General features: G+C 41.5%; 1 protein-coding gene and 1 non-coding gene across 4 annotated transcripts in view; both read right to left on the reverse strand.

Annotated features, from left to right (window-relative positions):
- The window catches only part of CDKAL1 (CDKAL1 threonylcarbamoyladenosine tRNA methylthiotransferase), a 626103-nt gene that overhangs the window by 143933 nt on the left and 465012 nt on the right, over positions 1-17158 (reverse strand). The gene's annotated exons all lie outside the window — the stretch shown is intronic.
- Positions 11273-11374, reverse strand: LOC112309464 (U6 spliceosomal RNA). The gene has a single exon (XR_002975258.1). It is a non-coding gene; the product is annotated as a U6 spliceosomal RNA (small nuclear RNA).

Here is a 17158-nt window from a genome sequence, read left to right on the forward strand (position 1 = left end):
AACATAAAACACGGAGGAGATTTTTTTCAGAAAGGAAATTATGCTAGAGAAGATAAACTAAGGAGCAAAGCAGAACGAAACCTAGGCGGTGTCCCCAGGTCTGTTCAGTCCCAGCAATGGCCGAGCTACCAGTCTGACTTGGCAATAGATACGAAAGATTCAGAGGCTGCTTTGTGCGCCCTTCTTTGTGGGCGTTGATTTTATGTATCTATTTTGATAGCTAAAGATGTCTTTTATTATAAGCTACCCAAATTATTTTGGGAAGCAAATGGGGCATAACTGATAAATAAAAACATTATTCCAATTAGCCTCCAAAGAAGCCAGGGAAGAATACTTTTTTTCCCTGACAACTGATGTGTTGTATACAGATACAGTGAAGTCTTGCCTATGAATATTGAAGGTTCTATGTATTAGTCCAGTTAACTGAAAAGTACTGCTGTTTTATATAGCCTAGTGGTATATCTTCTGGGATCCAGAACAGGGGTTGACAAAGGAGGGCCATGCCAATCCAGCCTACCGCCTGCTTTTGTAAATGAAGTTTTATCCATACAGAGCCACACTCATTCAGTTATGCATTATCTATGAATGCTTACATGCTACAACGGCAGATCTGAGTGGTTAATGAGAGAGCTTTATGGCTCATAAATCCTAAGGCATTTACTATCTAGCCCTTTAAGGAAAAAGCCAGTCCTCCCTGACCTTGAATCCCTATCTTTAACCCTGTGCACATCTAACAGTAGTCCCTTGACCCCAAACCAAATGAACAACTAACTATCCAGCAAAATTCCTTGCTCCTTCTAATTGCTTAATGAAGACTGTTCGAGAACCAATCATAACCTATATCCGGACACATCAGGATGAACATCCCAGACACGTTAACAATTAGCTGTCTTGTTCTCAGGATTTTACCTTCTGAGCATTCTATTTGCAGACAGAACATGCTGCACGTCGGCGTCCAGAGCCCGCTGAAACAGAAGTGGGGCTTTCAGAGCCTTCCCTGTCACATCAAAACGCGAATGGCAGAGACTGTGGAAAGAGACCCTTTACTGAGTTCTAGAACTCAAGCCAAGGGGAGGGCTGCATGTACAAATAACTGGAGTGACCGTGACTGCTGGTGAGCCAGTTTCTCATATGAAGACGGCGTTAAGTGGACTGTGCTACTCAATGGGCTTGTTGAGCCTTGCTATCAGTAGTGTTAACTGAAACTAAAAGCTGAGCCAAAAATGGAATAATTAGGCATTTTCCTATTGCATCACAGTGTGTGTTTAAATTACCTCCCACTTTTTAGCCTGTTGAAACAGACACCTCAGTCATGCAGCCACCTGTTAATTCTCCAAGTGTTTAAAAAGTAAACATGTTAAACAAGTTGTGTGATGAACTTGTAACGAGGGTGGCCAAAGTATAGTGAGTGCGGCAAACATCTCTCCGAAGTGTGTGAGGTACCTGCCTTGAAGTCACCTTTATCATTAATCCCAAGGATCAGGCCACAAAGTTGACAGCTGATTAAAAAGTAACTCTATGCCAAGTCCTGAAGTTATGTGGGTTGCAGTTTGGTTTAAAAGATGAGACAGTATGCAAATTTGGTAAATATCTAGATTTCTAACAAGTTAACATCTGCAGAACTCCAGCCCACCTAGCCCTCCTGTGCCATCTGAGGCAGGGGGAAAAAATCTAAGAAACATTTGTTAAGCTCACAGTCCCGAGGCACAGGCTCACTAAAGGATTAAGATCTAATCAAAGGTATATATTAGGCTGCCTCTTCCCTCACACCTCACCACATTACTGAAGGCCAATTTATGAGTATAGTAGATCCTTTTAACCAGTACATCATGTCTAGCTATCAAAAAAAATTTTTTTACAAGGCATGACAAAAGGCAAAAAACACAATTTGAAGAGACAGAACAAGTATCAGAACCAGACATGGAAGAGATGCTGGAATTATCGGACTGGAAATTTAAAAGAATTATGATTAATATGCTAAGGACTCTCATGGATAAAATAGACAACATGGGCAATGTAAGCACAGAGATGAAAACCCCAAGAACCAAAAGGAAATGCTAGAGCTCAAAAACACGACCAGAGACAAGGAATGCCTTTATGGGCTTTTTAGTAAACTGGACACAACTGAGGAAAGAATCTCTTTGAGTTACAGGCTATGTCAACAGAGCCCCTGAAAACCAAAAGGCAACGAGAAAAGGACTGAAAACAACAGAATGTCCAAGGACTGTGGGACAACCACAAGAGGTGTAACACAGGCATAACGGGATTCCAGAGGGAGAATAAAGAGAAAAAGGAATAGAAGAAATATGTGAGACAGATTTTTCTGCAGATGAATGGCAGACACCAAACCACAGATCCAGGAAGCCTGGAGGACACCACGCAGGACAAATGCCAAGGGAACTTTGGCATATTATTTTCAAATTACGGTAAATCAAAGAGAAAGTCCTGAAAGAAGCCGGGGGAAGGGGGTGGGCGGAGGGGGAATACCTTAGCTATATGGGAACAAAGATAAGAATTATATCCAGCTTCTCCTCAGAAACCATGTAAACAAAAAGAGAATGGAATATAATATTTAGGAATTGAGAGAGAAAATTACCAACCCAGAATTCTGTACCCTGTGAAATTATCTTTCTAAAGTAAAAAAGAAATAAAGACTTTCTCAAAGAAAAATTGAGGGAATTTATTGTCAGTAGACTTCCCTTGAAAGATACGTTAAAAGAAATTCTTTAGAGAGAATGAAAATGATACGGGTCTGAAACTCAGATCTACATAAAGAGAGCATTGAAGAAGAAATAAGTATAGGGAAAATAAAAACATCTATTATTCTTATTCTTAATTGACCTAACAGATAATGGCTTATTCAAAAAACAATAACAATGTATTTAATTATGTATGCTTATTTATACATGAAATGAATGGCAGCAACGATATGAGGGATGAAAGGAATTGGGATTATGTTGTTATTATAAGGTACACTATCCATTAAGTAGTACTGTATCATGTGAAAATGGACCTTTTCACTTGGATTAGTTGTAAATGCATATTACAAACTCTAGGGCAAGTTTGTTTGGTTTTTTAAAGTATAATTGATATGCTAAGAAAGGAAAGTTTCAATGCACTCGTTTTTCCCTGTTCCCTTTCTGAAAGACAGACTAAGAAGTGGTTAACCAATGACAACGCAAAAGGCAGCAGGAAAGTAAGAGTGAAGAGATAAGGAACCAAGATAGTTTACTAACTGGACAGGTCTGCATAGCTGACCTTTGTGACAGTACATTTGAGTGCTGATGGTGTGGTGGGGACTAGGAGAGTTAAGCTCTAGACAAGTCCCCAAATCCCAGGCAGTAAAGGCTACAGATCAAGGACTGGTCAGTTACCAAATGCCAGGGATAGGCACGCAGGAGGGGAGTCAGAGAGCCACACCCTGAGGCAAAAGGGCTGAAAGAGCCAGGAGGTTCAAGACAGAAAGAAATGACCAACGGAGAGTCAAGGGGGCCCTTGGTGAAGCTCTAGTCAGGGGCTGAGAGAATCACTGGGAGGACTGTCTTCAGCAAGGGGCAAGGAGACATGCTGTAGTCAGGGATAAGAAAAGAAGGAGCCAGAAAACCTCAAAGGGTAAGAGATGTAACTACTAAGGAAGAGGTCTGATGATCAGGTAGGTCTGAGTTTCTTCGTGGGTCTGCTATTACACTTCCCGCAGGGGCAGGTTCCAGTCTTTAGGGTGTAGGCAAAGCTGGTCCTATTAAACTCAGTCTAGAACGGGACGGCATGCTGTTGAAGAGGGAAAATATTATAGCTTACTCGAGAGTTTGGCTTCCGATAAAAGCCGAAATAAAAGAACTGAGTCTGTAGATAGATTAAGGCACTTATATCAAGTCTAAGAAAGTAGCTCAGGGACAGGTACACAGAGATAGAGAGAAAAGGAGGTAGCTTTGTTGAGTCAAAAAAGTAGCTAAATGATTAGTGCACATGATGCAAAATATGTGACAGTGTTTTCAAAATGATCAAATTTCTGTTTCAGAGAGAACTTCCTAATGGTGTCAGAGTCAGAGCAAGGAAGCTAGGCTGGAGGCCAAAGATGGTGGGAGAGGACTTTGCTGAATATAAAGGGCTGAATATAAACGACAACTTCCCACATCAGGCTAGGGGCAGGGAGGGTGTGGGATGGATGTGAGAAACAGCTAGGAGGCAGGATGCACAGCGCCTGGTCACGGACTGGGCAGGGGGACAGAGAGGGAAGAGCAGGTGGGGGCTCCAGTATTTCTGGCTGAGATAGCCAAGGAGAGTGAAGTGCCCTGTGCTGATGGAAAGAATCTAAAAATAAAATAAAAAGGAAGATTTGGGGACTAGGGGGTGAGCAGGGGGATTCAGTTTTGAATATAATGAGTTTCAGGCTGTGAGATGTTTAGAGAGAGAATGCGAAGGAAGTTGGGAGGGTACTGTGCTAGGAGAGAGATGCGGACTTAGACTGGGGAGTCGGGAACCCACTGATGTAATTTAAAGCAGGGGAGGGGATGAGATCACACAGAGAGTATAAGAATGAAGGAGCTAAGAGAGGAGACTGACACTAAAATCCAAGCAAATAATGGTCTCTGACCTGTGGTCAGGTATCTGCTCTGGATTTCATGTGTAAAATCAGGAAGCTGGATTGGGCCAGTACTTTCAGCTCTGGTTGCAGGTTAGAATCATCAGGGAGTCTTTAAAATATATCAGTGCTCCAGTCTGAGTCCCCAACGGCACTAATTTAATTGGCATGATGGGATTTAGGCAAGTCTATTATTTCAAAGCTCTTGCATTTCCAATGTGCGGCTAAATTTGAGAACTATTAGCCAAGATGATTCCAAAGTTCTCTTCCAGCTGATACCCTTTATTCTTCTAGATGGATTCTCTACTGTCTTTCTGCTCTTGCCATTCTGAATTCTATCAGGCATTTTCATTCTTAATCTCGACATGATGTTTGAAGCTTTGCCTTATTTCCTAACCTCTTCCTTTACGTAAAAATGAACTCTATGCAGGAATTCTGGGGCACGTTGAGGCTTTGGCTGAAGGGAACAGCTGCTGTTATACATGTAGTTCCCGACTTGGTGAGTGCTTCTGAAAAATAAATGGAAAACTAATTTAATAAGCCTAAACCTTTATTTTGTTATCAATGTATAAATCATCAAGAAGCATAATTAAAAGCACTTGACATTATCAGCACTCAATCACAATCTTACTTTTATATTGTATATATTTGGATTGTGTCCTAAGGTGATAATCATTCAAGATCACTAAGACGGAAAAACAGGTCCTTGGAATTTAAACAAACATCAAAATTTAGAAATCAATTAAAAAAATCAATGATGTCAAATAGATCTGGTGATCAAATAACCAAAAATACACAGGAAAACAGTTAAACTTTCCCAAGTCTCAGCTGCTGTTGCTTTTATAAGGCACATACACTTTCCTGTTCTATGAGAAGGACCTGAGACCAGCAGAGAAAATTTTACAAGTTTGCTCTGACTCTACACAATTGCTCTACACAATTTTTTGCCTCTTCCTCTCTAGTAAGATCTGCAGGTAACTGAGGTGACTATAAATGCTGCTGACTCTGACTGCGGTGTTGAATTTCCTTCTCTCCCTCCAGTTACAGCAAATTCAGGGAGAGTTACCAGGTTCTTCAGTTTCTCAAGTCTCCGCGGGTGGCGGGCAGGGGGAGGGGTGTGCAGGGAGCGGACAGTGTAAGCATTTCTTAGAGGACATTAAAACAGCAGAATTCTAAGAGTGGAAGTTAGAAGACAGATAAAGTGAGTTTGTTCACCCAACTGTAATGGTATTCAAATGAAACAACCAGGCAAACGTGGAAATGTACCACTGATTCTGAAACACAGTAGGTATCAGTGGGAAACACTTCTTTGCAGCCTTATGATTTCTAAAATAATCTTAGTGGAATGGAAGGTGTAACAATCAGCCTCTCATTTTCACAGTGGGGGTGGCAGAGGAGCATGGCACCATCTCCCCTGGCAGGTCCTTAACTACGCAACAAATGCTGGAAGAAAATGCAAATAGGAAATTCTGCATTAATTCAGTGATAGCTGATAAAGTAAAATCTAAGTAGCCATATCTTCCTACATCAAACTCACCTTAGTTTCTACAGAGAACATTTGTTTGCAAGGAAAGGTCATTCTCTGGCAACAGAGGCGAGGCTGGCACAGAAGAAAGGAAGGAGACTTAACTATGTAGCAACAAATGTTGCTAAAACGAGTAGCCATTATAAGCAGTTAGAAAAGAAACAGCCTTTCAGCATAAAACAAATCCTTGCAAAGTTAAAAGACCAAGGAAAGTCCAAGGGTACTGAACACGACATGCACCACATTGCTGTTCTACGTTCCCTTGTGTGACTACTGCTGGGAGCTCAACAGAAGCACACGAGTTACTATAAATATCAACTCAGTATCACTTATTTTCACTGTCCTTAAAACGGACCACAAAAGAGAGCACTATTTCTTACCTGGATTTTTGTAGTAATATTTTCCCCCCTGAACTACCTGGGTTCAATTTTCACCCTCTAAATCAAGAGCTGGCAGAAATGATCCATGGGCCAAATACAGCTGGCCACCTACTTTTTTGTACAGTCTGTGATTTGTTTTTGCATTTTAAAACGGCTGTAAAGAAAACAAAAGAACAAGACTTACTGGTTTCACGTGAAAATTATATGAAATTCAAATTTCTGTAGTTTATTGGAACACAGCCATGCTCATTCCTTCACGTATTGTCTGCGGCTGCTTTTGTGCAACAATGGCAGAGCTGAACGGTTGCGACAGAAGTCATACAAAAGCTAAAAATATTGACTCTCTGGCCCTTTACAGCAAGTTTCCCAGCCCCTACTCTAAATCACTGGTGTGCAATCTGGCTGCACACTGGAATCACCTGGGGATTTTAGTAATACAGGTGCCTGGGCTCCACTGCCACAGATTCCAATTTAGCTCATCTGGGCTGCAGCCTGGGATAGGAAATTCTTACCATCTTTGTGGGTGATGCTAAAGTGAAGCCAGGGTGTAGAACCATTGCTTAACTCACCTCTGTATCGAGGTCAGAGTAGGTTTTCTAGTGCATGGTCATCTAATGTCACTCTCCTCTTTAAAAACCTTCAAGGGCTCCCTCGTGCTAAGAGAATCAGGTTTCAGGTACTATATTAGGGTGTGGCCACATTTCCCCGCTAATGTTAAAGGCAGTGTCTTGTTCCTGACAGATCCTATGTTTCCTTGAGTCCACGTCTTACTAATAATGCTACCCCCTTTGCCTGGAAAATCTTCAGTACCTTCTTCACGTGTTAAATTCATTCTGAAAAGCCTGGTTCAAAGACCACCTCTTTCATGCTGGATCCCCCCAAACAGAAAGAACCTTTTCACAGAGTGTTTACAGAGATCTCTACCATGTTCACTGTGTGCCAACACCGCTTTCAGGGCAGAAACCACGACTGGTCATCTGCGTGGCACCTTTGCCCCCCACAACACTTTGTTACAGTGCTTTGCAAATGCAAGCTTTTCAAGAGATGCTGCTAACCCTCTGATCCCCAAACATTTTGGTTTTACTTCATTGAACCTTCTAGGCCCTCAAACTGTCCACCCAAGTCACCATTCTCTCAGGGCTTCAATTTGTGATAAAACACTTCAACTTCAGTAAACTCCATTTCCCTACTTCTTTGTCCTTCCTTCTCCCTACAAGCTCCTCTCCCCACACTATACTAATCCAGTCACTTGCCCTGAGCAATTTAGACGCCATCTGCACACTGAGGGCACTCAGCATTCCTTGGTCATTCCTCTTTGATTAGTCAGCTGGTGCTCTCATGCCTCCTAAGAGCTTTTCAACCTGATTTTCGGTCTCTATTCTCACCCTCTGTATCTAAAATCCATTCTCTGAGCTCCAAAACTGAGTTAGATACTAATTGAATGACACATCCATTCACTTGTGAGTCCTGACGAAATGGAAAGCAGGCCACTGGACTCAACAGAGCTTACAATCTGGTGGAGAGAATAAACGATGACCATACTGGGTGGGGCCAAAGTAGGTTTACAATTGTGAATACTCAAAGCAGTTTATTCTTGTATTATTATTTATTAGTTATTATATTTTCTGTACAAATAACTGTAAACCTACTTTTGCCCCACTCTGTACTTAACCAGCAACCAGCACATGGTAAGGACCTAAATGTTATACTGAATGAATTCTTAAAAATCTGGGTAGGAACCTTTGGTATTAATACTGAAAAAATGATGCTTCAAGATGATAATGATAAAAACTCCAGAATTTGCAACTTGTTTCTCCTGGGATTCTGCTTTTGAGTCAATTTATATTTTATGCACAATTTTTAAAAACATGTCTGTTCTCTCATAAAGCTTGCTCCTCTCTCTGACAGTTGTACACAGGATAGGGGAATGACATCTTCCAGGGGCCTTTGCTGGACGGAGGAATATTGGGAAAGGAGAAAATCACAGCTATATAACAGATTGCCCTTACCTTAAAAACAAATAAGTAAAGACAGCGGCCAGTGACAATTCAGAACGTAGTCAGATTCCTGATTGGTTGTCTGGGTACTAGATACTAGATTTTGTTAACATTCTAAACACCCGGTAGCACAAGAACACACATGTCCCCACCAAGGTCCTCCTCCCTTCAGTGACTTTGAAGATAAGCAGTTTGACAAAGAAGAAAGAAAGGTTTTAATCTAATTCCTGTTATATTTTCTTCTCCACAATTGTAGTTTATCTAGACCAATTCATAGACATAAATATTACCCATTCATGAAGGTTTCACTGTTATTTGTAAAACTTAAAACATTCCTTTAACCTATGACAAGGTAACTATTCTCTCGGCAGTATTTTAGAAGGATTAGCACTTACCAAGCTAAAACTCGTAAGCCTGTCCCATCATCACAACCAGCAAACAGTGCGGAGAAACAAATTTTCTTCTCTCTGGGTACTATGGTTTTTATTTTTATCTTCAAAGTCTTACTATATTATAAATTGTTTGAAATTAGGGAGAGGCTGGAAACAAGTGGTTTTATTTACCTTTTTCCTAATTGCTTAAGAACCAGGTCTGGTAATTATTTTAGTAAGGTACTATACAATTACACAAAAAATCAAAAGCAGGAAGTCATATTAGAGGTGTAACTATGAGAGTAATATTTTGCAAATGGATATAATAAATGCAGTGTGGTTTTTTCTAATTAGCACCCTGGAATTATACGTATTTCTGAATCGTTATTAAATGTTTCTCTTCCTTTTATATATAAAGAGATGGTAACTGCCTTTCCTGAATCTCACATCCAGTGAGGATGAGCTTGGGGGCTCAGCATTGTGAAATACAGGCTGTGCAATCTGGATCGGCGGGAACTCTGTTAACGCTCCGAGCCTCATACCAGCTTCCAGAGGCGAATCCACATAGCCCCTAAGGGGAAAAATGATGAACAAAGAATGGAGAAAACAAAATTTCTCTGACCCACAGATAAGCTGCTATATAGTTCTAAAAACTGATCAAAACCAATGCATCTCCTTCACGGCCCCGAATAAGCCCTGCAGTCACCCCATTTGAAGAAAAGCTTGAAAATTGCTCTGTGCCCGTTATTGCTGTGTTTCCAGATAAGCCCACAACTCGTTTTTATTATGATTCCTCGACTGGGACCTGGAAGGTCAGACATGACAATGTAGGCTTGATAACTCTCCTACTTTCTACATCTAATTTAGCACCTACTGTAAAAAAGTCATTTCTATCAGCAATGCAACCATCACTGATATCTCTCTGTGTCCCATCACACCAATATTAAGAGTCCAAAATTCATTTCAGGGGTGGCTGGGCTTTTTGACCTATCTTCTCTTCAAGTACTATGTCAAAAATAGACTTATTTTTGTTCCACATATTAAACATACACATTTTCTTTTTTATCTTTGGCTTTTATGATAAAGGAGTCTTTATTTGATAACCAGAAGACAACTTAATACACAGCTCAATCTTCTCCACTTGCTCGTCCTCATGGCACTTCGGCAATCCGTCGATTCTTTTTTATGTTGTCGAGCAAGATTACTTGATAGTCAGTGGAGGAGAATTGCTGAGGTTGGGTCTAAGCCTAGCAATCTTTTCGACCACTGGCAGGAATGCATGTGTGAGGGGTATGGGGGAGGTTTGAGGGCCTAGGAAACTAGACAAAGGGTGGGCAGGAGGAACACGAGGTAGCTGAGCTCTCCCCTGTGTCCATGCCAATACCTCATACAAGTCTACTTACAGATCATTCATGTTACAGAAGAGCTTTCAGAGAAATCAACCCATGAGTACAGGCCTCATCACTTTAAGTAATGAGAAAATAGGTAGAATGTGATGCTTCCATTAATTTCACCACCACAGAACCCCGTGGGGGCTAAAGAACTACAGTCCCATCAGCCAGGCTCTCCATTCTTTCTGAGGCCTCCGCCCACCACCTGAAGAACATCTATCCTCAGGGACTAGAGCAGGCCTGTGCATCAGCCTGGGGACCGCCCTCATTTGCCTGTCAATCTCTCATCTCCTGCCTGTTTCCTTTCCTTTCCTCTTCAGCAATGGAGAGCTAAGCAGTGAAGGACCCAGCCCTCCACTTACTGTGTACATTGTATGCTTTCCGCTTTTCAGTGGGAGAGGATCCTAAGGTATTTCAAAAAGGCCTGTAGGTTTAACATGCGTGCAAAATGACAAGTGTCTTAGAAGCTGAATAAACTACCTGGCTGTGATCATTTTGAAGGAATTATGCTTGCCCTGACCAGTGTGGCTCAGTAGGTTGGGAATCGTCCAGCAAAGCGAAAGGCTGCCAGTTCGATTCCAGGAACAACATGGGATTCAACTGCATGGAATAACTTAAGGAATTTTTTTTTCAATAAATACTGTGAATTTATTTTTCTTCCTTATCATTTTCTTGATAACATTCTCTTTTCTCTAGCTAACTTTATTGGAATATATTATTTAATACATGTAACATACAAAATATGTTAATTGTTTGGCTTCTGGTCAACAGTAAGCTATTAGTAGTTAAATTTGGGGGGAGTCAAATAATACATATGTTTCCTTTTTTATTTATTTTTCTATGATAGTGGACACTCAATATTACATTGGCTTCAAGTGCACAGCACAGTGGCTAGACACACACACAATTTACAGAGTGGTTCCCTGGTAAGTCTAGGACCCACTTGGCACCCAACACAGTCATTACCATATCATTAACCACATTCCCTATGCTGTGCTTAACATCGCCGTGATTGCTTTGTCACTGAAAACCATGGAACACTTCGTGAATTTGCCTGTCATCCTTGTGCGGGGGCCATGCTAATCTCTGTATCGTTCCAGTGTTAGTACGTGCACTGCCAAATGGGGCCCTGCACTTGTATTTTCAATGGCAAGGGGGTCGAGGCCCCTGACCCCACCTTGTTCAGGGGTCCACTGTAACCTCCTTCCCTTCACCTGGCAATTGGATCTACTGGCTTCCTTTACAACCAAGAGCAACTGACCATAAACTTCTTCTTCTTCTTTTTTTTTAATTTCAGAGCAATGTTGGAAGTTCTTTATCAATCTGTTAATTGTAGAGAAATGCCATATTTCTTTTTATTTCTTTTCCTTTTTTAATCCTCTTAAGTCATTATATTCCTGTGCTCCTGAACAAGTGCCCAGGTTGCAGAGTTTGCCTTGGTGTAGTCTTTTCGGGGGTATGTAGTTTGGTTTTGGCAACTCGGTTAACCCTAACCCCCCTGAGGCATTTGCTTATCTTTCCAGGTGTTTTCCAAACTCAGTTACACACACATATAATCTAAAAGAGTCAACAACCAGCTCAACAGTTTCCCAGCTTCCTTTTCCATTTCTGCTTCCTTAGAAGTAACTACCTTCAACTCTTACAGTTTATTATTTTGGTATTTGTACAACCATATTGCTAAATAACATAACTTCACCGCTTTTCCTAATACATTAGTACTAGACGCTATCTACTGATTTCCCACGATGGAAGACAAGCTTTCTTCCATTCCTTCCCACGGCTGCCCCGTGCGCGTGTGCACCTCCCGCCTTCACTTCCCAATGTAACTGCCGCACAGCCGCGCTATTCCGAATTCAGCTATGGAATAATTATGATTGTATACCCTTTCCTACATAGGACTTCTAAAAAGTCATTTTCTTCATTTGCTTAATTTAATACACATTTATTGCTAGTTCAATCTCAAATTCTTTCCCACTCATTTAAATCACTGTTCAGGAAGTTGCATTTACACTAAGCATTTCTTCTTTTCGTCTTCCTGAAGGCACTTCTCCTGTAGCTTTCTGGCTGCTCTGATTCAGTCCAGTTGCTCTGGAGCTCGGACACATAACTATCACTCTTGCCATCACCATGGGCCTGAAAGCACAGCTTTTATGACATGGGAATTTTATTTTATTTTTTTTCTAATAACCACAAAATAGAAGTTTACTTTTAAATTTTATTTTTATTTGTTTCCAAACTGTTCACTTCCCAGCCCTTAAAGATTAAAAGATGACTAAGCATAAATGATTTTAATAATCAAACAATTGTTTAAAAAAACCCCAAACAGGCCTAAAGTGCAGTTGCTGAAGCTAAACCCCACACATCAGCGAACTAAGATTTAACTTAATTACACTTCTGGCTCTTCCAGAAATGGCATCTTAAAGCAGTCGGGAATCACCTGGCCAGCACTGGTCAGGTCATCTGCCTGACAGGCCACTGCCATCCATCCCTAGCGGGGAGTAGCCTTGCAAGAACCGCCCACGTTTTTGCCCAGTGCACCTTCCTCGTTCCTGTTTCCCTCTGCTTATGGAAGCCTTCCGCTTTGTACAGCTCCTCAGAGCTCCTTTCTAGATGCTGTGCTGGGTCCTGCCTAGTTGATGAATCACTGAATAAAGCCAATAAAATCTTTAAAATTTACTCAGTTGAATTTTGTTTTTTACAGGTTATTTTTAAAAAGCTTATTTTAACTGAAACATCATATAACTGGTTCTCAACCTTTTGTGGGATAAGAATGCCTTTAAGAATCTGATGAAAACCAATGAGTCTTTCCTCCCAGAAAAAAACCTACATAGACTCTTAAACTGTCCCACGCAGCGTCAGTTAGTTTCCAGAGCCTTGGAAGCCTATGCATGGGCTGGCCCAGGTTAAGACACTCCTGCGTAGTTTTTAATTCCCTCAACCCTCTCCTCAAGGCCTGGGAATTTTGGAACATCCATCTTAGCACTTGTGGACCTTATAAAGAATGCTGATTATTCTTTTTTGCTTTTATTATTTTAAAAATCAGAACACGAATGCTACAGTTTTAATTCCCAGTAGCACAACACATCGTCAGGATGCAGAGTGCGCGTGCCGCGCCCACAAACACAATGTGGACGGCACCGTTTAACGCTCTTCACACCAGGTTAGCTCTCAAGGCTCTGAGTAACACGGTTTCATCCCGAGACAAAAACAGTGTGGTAGAGCTAAGCATTAACGAGAAATTCGGAGGTAATAACTGTAGTTCCTAACTTTTACACAAGTTATGCTCTTTTTAAGCTGGTGGTTTGGGATCAGGCTGAACTCTTTTCATTATAAATAATGACTACATTCTGATGGAACTTACACACCCCCAAACTCCAAACAATATAAAAAAATCCAGCCAATTATTTAACCTTAAATACAGTTCTCTCAACTGTATTTAAGTGTCATTTATAAACTACTTTCATGAATTCTTTTCAGTTTCATGTCATATCACACCAGTCTTGTAGCGGTCTCTTTTTTGCTCTGTCCCAGATCTCTGTGAGCACAGAGTCTGGAAGTACTGTCTTTGTTCTTGGCTTGTTTTTTTCTCTTAGGTTTATATATGGAGCACATTCACTAACCAGATATTCAAGTTCTCATGAATAAACCAACTTCTCAAAGTTGTTGTCCTCCAGTGTCTTCAGCCATCATGTGGCCAGGCAATATTTCATTTTCCATTTCACCCCCAACCACGCATTGTTGGAGTCTGCTGTACACAAGGAAATGCCCTAACATGACTGTTCCACTGTGGACAGAAAGTGAGCCAGTCCAGTGACACAAATCACTATGCACGACGGTCCTTGCCAGGGCCATGGATGGCTTTAGGATAGTCCGTGTACTCCCCAAACATATCCACAACTTGTTTTTTGCAGGGAAAAGTCAGTATGTATGCGTGTCACAAATACTTTATACATATATAAAATGAGACTCTCAAAGAAATGTTAGGAACCATGGACCTAGATTGCGGACAGATGAAGGCCTCTTATAAATGACTCATTTGGTGTCTGTCAAAGCCAATATTCTTTAAATATTTGATGTTCTGAGAGGACCCGCTGAGCGCTCTATGGGAGGGAGTAGGGGACAGGCACAGGCCTAGCTTGTTCCCTCATTATGTAAATCAAAAGGCCCGAAGTGAACTAGGCTCTCCTTCTTTAACACACAGTGACAAGCTTATCATTTGGAAGTTTGAAGCCCCATTTCAGGGAGCTTCTCAAAGTTTTAGTTTCAACCCACTTATAGTTCCTCTCCCTTAGAAGAGTTCGAATAAAAAAGTGTTCCCCACTTCATTGTACATGCAGTGATATTTGGATCAAGAGTACCAGGCACATAATGTGCCTACAATTTCATGTAGTCTGTGCTACTTAGTGTTTTCTGAGGCCTACTTGTCAAAAGGAAAGTGTCCACAAGACCCGTGGAAGGATACACAGACAGGGTCAAGTTAAGGAACCAGAATGAATAAGCAAGAGAGGCAGTAGGCCACAGACGTTCAGAATACCGTCCCAATCAAGGCTGGACTCACATTTCCTGAAAACTTTTTTTTAGGACAATGACATCAAAGTCTAGTAAGATAGTTAAGAATTAAAGATGAGCGACTATGATATTTTTTAACCTTTGTAAATTTCCTCAAGGTTTTCATTCTGTTTCCCTCCTATTTTCAATAGACACTAGTGAAAAAGTAAAAAGTCAAAGTAAAAACGGAGTTTGAGCTCAACAAGGAAAAGCTTAGATCCTAGAGCTTATTTGCAGCAGGTCTTGAAGTGAAAGAAAACAGGGGGACTGTTGGGAAAGTGACGTGGGATGTCTGGGAGCAGGCTGGAGACAGACTCAGTGCCAGAGCCTGACCCTGAACTCTCGCAGACACCCTTCAAGCAGCCAGGACGGTGCTGTGGTGTCTGCCTGTGGTCCCGTCTGTTCACCCATTTTGGCCCACTGTGGATGAAGCACTGGGTAATCATTTTATCTCGCCAAGCCTCAGTGAGCACAGATTTCTACATCTTTAAGGTTGCCATGCTGGTTAAAGCATTTTGCCTTTATATGAGTAAAACTTTGGCTCTAAAATTCTATACATTTAAAATAGAAATTGAGGATTCTGTATGTTAATTAAGCCTCTTAGAGCTTTATTTTAAGCACTGCTTTTCTTTCTCCCTTGCCATTATAGTTTATTATAGATAGCGTGGCTAGGAGTCAGAGTATGGAAACAGGATGCTTAGCTTTAGATCCTAACGCCATCACTGGCTGTGTGATTTTGAGCAAGTTACTTATACTCTTTGTGCCTCAGTTTCCTCAAATGTGCGACAGGGATAAGAGTAATCATCATCTAGGGCTGTTGTGGAGATCAAATGACTCCATCTACGTAAAGCTCCAGAAGCATGCCTGGAGCACGGTGAGTGCTACCCAAGGTGGAGACCAGCAGCACCACGCAGTTCACAAGTCATAGGAGTGCTCCTTCAAAGTCTCCCCCATTCACTCCTTTCTGCATATTCTCGCTTCGCCACCAATGCTCGGACCTCCCAACCTGGTAGCCACACTCTTTTTCACCCTCTCGACTCCTGCCTGAAGCTTTTCTCTACTTTGATGCATCCTGCATATTGGTAATTTCATCTTCCTCGAATACTACTGAAATCGTGTCACTCCTCTGCTAAAAAACTTCAAAACAGTGGGTGTTGTCTACGGAGTACAGATGACATACTTCTGGTGGCTCAGCCCGTGGTCACTGCCTAACGAGGTGTGAGTCCCGATGTAATTGAAGAGTCAAAATTCTCATGACTGGCCCCAAACCACCTGGTAGAGTCATTCTCATTATTCACTACAAACCCTGAATTTCAAAAGAACGAAGTCTTTTAACATTTGGTAGAAACAAATTGTACTTCACTCCTCATGTTTTTTATATAGTAAAAAGCTAATGGTTATGGGTTCAATCCCTGGTCAGGGCACATACAAGAATCAACCAATGAATGCACAAATAAGTGGAACAACAAACTGATGTGTATCTTTCTCAAGTCAATAAATAAAAATGAAAAAAATATAAGTTTCTGTTTTGGACAGTGACCTTGAACACCTCACGCATGAGCCTCCAAGTTTAACAGCCCTCTGCGTCGCTCTCAAAGCACTCGGCACACATTCAGCATGCACTGCGTGTATTTACCGCCATTTGTGGCATCTTTTTCCTCCTTTCTGGCCTATGTGTTCCCTGAGAGTAAGGGACACTAGGGGTCACCTTGTCTTGTGGTGTAGCACCCAGTCTAGGCCCTTGCATAGACAGATTTATCTGATACTAGGTAAATTAAGTAATGTTATCCTAACTGTAGTTTTAACTGTGATTTTTAACATAGCAGCAGGTCTGATTGCCAAAATGATCAAGAAACTTAAGTGACTCCCCCAAGCCGTGTTCTTGGTCATCATGGGAACTAGGGCCGCTGTGGTGAAGGCGCACAGGTGAGAAGGGCCAGCAGTCTCCTCGAAGCCTCTGGCCTGGCCTGGTACCACTCAGGCTGCTCACAGAAGATCACAGCAGTCTTTAATTCCTCAATGGGAGAGCATTTCAGGTACGTGACATATCTATTTAGATAAACCTTTTAAACCTTGGGAGAGCACACTGATTTTCATTTCATTAACATCTGACTGATCCTCCACTAAGTGGGTATGAGGAACGAGGAGGGCCACTCTGGAGGGCCTTGGGGCTCCTGAGGCTCCCTGCCGTGACTGAGCATCAAGCTGGCTGGGAAGAGAGTGACCACGACTGCTCTGCACGAACTGTGTACCGGCCCCAGTGATACCCACCATATTATGGTGTTTGATGGAGTTTACATGTAGAATTCTTCCTCCATAGTTTTTATATTTCTCCTAAAATAGCAAGTTCAAAGCTCATAGACA

Source organism: Desmodus rotundus, chromosome 3 (genome assembly GCF_022682495.2).
Source record: "Desmodus rotundus isolate HL8 chromosome 3, HLdesRot8A.1, whole genome shotgun sequence".
Taxonomy (NCBI): Eukaryota; Metazoa; Chordata; class Mammalia; order Chiroptera; family Phyllostomidae; genus Desmodus; species Desmodus rotundus.